The sequence below is a fragment of the Ostrea edulis genome, chromosome 10, assembly GCF_947568905.1.
Source record: "Ostrea edulis chromosome 10, xbOstEdul1.1, whole genome shotgun sequence".
In the NCBI taxonomy this organism is placed as follows: domain Eukaryota; kingdom Metazoa; phylum Mollusca; class Bivalvia; order Ostreida; family Ostreidae; genus Ostrea; species Ostrea edulis.
The window spans coordinates 21,959,218-21,961,956 of NC_079173.1; the positions used below are offsets into that span (position 1 = coordinate 21,959,218).

The 2,739-nt window shown below is 26.5% G+C and overlaps 1 protein-coding gene across 1 annotated transcript in view; it reads left to right on the plus strand.

Annotated features, from left to right (window-relative positions):
• LOC125665527 (multiple epidermal growth factor-like domains protein 10) overlaps positions 1-2,739 on the plus strand; it is a 14,867-nt gene extending 12,128 nt beyond the window's left edge. Inside the window, exon 6 of the mRNA XM_056152254.1 lies at positions 1-2,739. This exon is cut by the window's left edge and continues 1,777 nt beyond it. The gene's annotated coding sequence lies outside the window, so the exon portion shown is untranslated.

Sequence of the window (2,739 nt, forward strand, 5' to 3'; positions counted from 1 at the left end):
TTATGTACCATTAATCAGTATCATGTAACAGTATTATGTACCATTAATCAGTATCATGTAACAGTATTATGTATCATTAATTAGTATCATGTAGCAGTATTATGTATCATTAATCAGTATCATGTAACAGTATTATGTACCATTAATCAGTATCATGTAACAGTATTATGTATCATTAAACAGTATCATGTAACAGTATTATGTATCATTAATCAGTATCATGTAACAGTATTATGTATCATTAATCAGTATCATGTAACAGTATTATGTACCATTAATCAGTATCATGTAACAGTATTATGTACCATTAATCAGTATCATGTAACAGTATTATGTACCATTAATCAGTATCATGTAACAGTATTTTGTACCATTAATCAGTATCATGTAACAGTATTATGTATCATTAATCAGTATCATGTAACAGTATTATGTACCATTAATCAGTATCATGTAACAGTATTTTGTACCATTAATCAGTATCATGTAACAGTATCATGTAACAGTATTATGTATCATTAATCAGTATCATGTAACAGTATTATGTACCATTAATCAGTATCAGGTAACAGTATTATGTATCATTAATCAGTATCATGTAACAGTATTATGTATCATTAATCAGTATCAATGTAACAGTATTATGTATCATTAATCAGTATCATGTAACAGTATTATGTACCATTAATCAGTATCATGTAACAGTATTATGTATCATTAATCAGTATCATGTAACAGTATTATGTACCATTAATCAGTATCATGTAACAGTATTATGTATCATTAATCAGTATCATGTAACAGTATTATGTACCATTCATCAGTATCATGTGACAGTATTATGTACCATTAATCAGTATCATGTAACAGTATTATGTATCATTAATCAGTATCATGTAACAGTATTATGTAGCATTAATCAGTATCATGTAACAGTATTATGTATCATTAATCAGTATCATGTAACAGTATTATGTACCATTAATCAGTATCATGTAACAGTATTATGTATCATTAATCAGTATCATGTAACAGTTTTATGTACCATTAATCAGTATCATGTAACAGTTTTATGTACCATTAATCAGTATCATGTAACAGTATTATGTACCATTAATCAGTATCATGTAACAGTATTATGTACCATTAATCAGTATCATGTAACAGTATTATGTACCATTAATCAGTATCATGTAACAGTATTATGTACCATTAATCAGTATCATGTAACAGTATTATGTATCATTAATCAGTATCATGTAACAGTATTATGTACCATTAATGAGTATCATGTAACAGTATTATGAAACATCAATCAGTATCATGTAACAGTATTATGTACCATTAATCAGTATCATGTAACAGTATTATGTACCATTAATCAGTATCATGTAACAGTATTATGTACCATCAATCAGTATCATGTAACAGTATTATGTATCATTAATCAGTATCATGTAACAGTATTATGTATCATTAATCAGTATCATGTAACAGTATTATGTACCATTAATCAGTATCATGTAACAGTATTATGTATCATTAATCAGTATCATGTAACAGTATTATGTACCATTAATCAGTATCATGTAACAGTATTATGTATCATTAATCAGTATTATGTAACAGTATTATGTACCATTAATCAGTATCATGTAACAGTATTATGTACCATTAATCAATATCATGTAACAGTATTATGTATCATTAATCAGTATCATGTAACAGTATTATGTACCATTAATCAGTATCATGTAACAGTATTATGTACCATTAATCAGTATCATGTAACAGTATTATGTACCATTAATCAGTATCATGTAACAGTATTATGTATCATTAATCAGTATCATGTAACAGTATTATGTACCATTAATCAGTATCATGTAACAGTATTATGTACCATTAATCAGTATCATGTAACAGTATTATGTACCATTAATCAGTATCATGTAACAGTATTTTGTACCATTAATCAGTATCATGTAACAGTATTATGTACCATTAATCAGTATCATGTAACAGTATTATGTACCATCAATCAGTATCATGTAACAGTATTTTGTACCATTAATCAGTATCATGTAACAGTATTTTGTACCATTAATCAGTATCATGTAACAGTATCATGTAACAGTATTATGTATCATTAATCAGTATCATGTAACAGTATTATGTACCATTAATCAGTATCATGTAACAGTATTATGTATCATTAATCAGTATCATGTAACAGTATTATGTATCATTAATCAGTATCAATGTAACAGTATTATGTATCATTAATCAGTATCATGTAACAGTATTATGTACCATTATTCAGTATTATGTAACAGTATTATGTATCATTAATCAGTATCATGTAACAGTATTATGTACCATTAATCAGTATCATGTAACAGTATTATGTACCATTAATCAGTATCATGTAACAGTATTATGTACAATTAATCAGTATCATGTGACAGTATTATGTACCATTATTCAGTATCATGTGACAGTATTATGTACCATTAATCAGTATCATGTAACAGTATTATGTACCATTAATCAGTATCATGTAACAGTATTATGTACCATTAATTAGTATCATGTAACAGTATTTATAGGTAGAGGAATCAGTACTCATGTGTTCAAATGTTGTGACAATGTGTAATACATGTAGATTTCCTCTCGATGGTTTGTGAACTTCTATATTTTGTCATATGTTATGTTCAATAAATGACATTTTCATTCTCA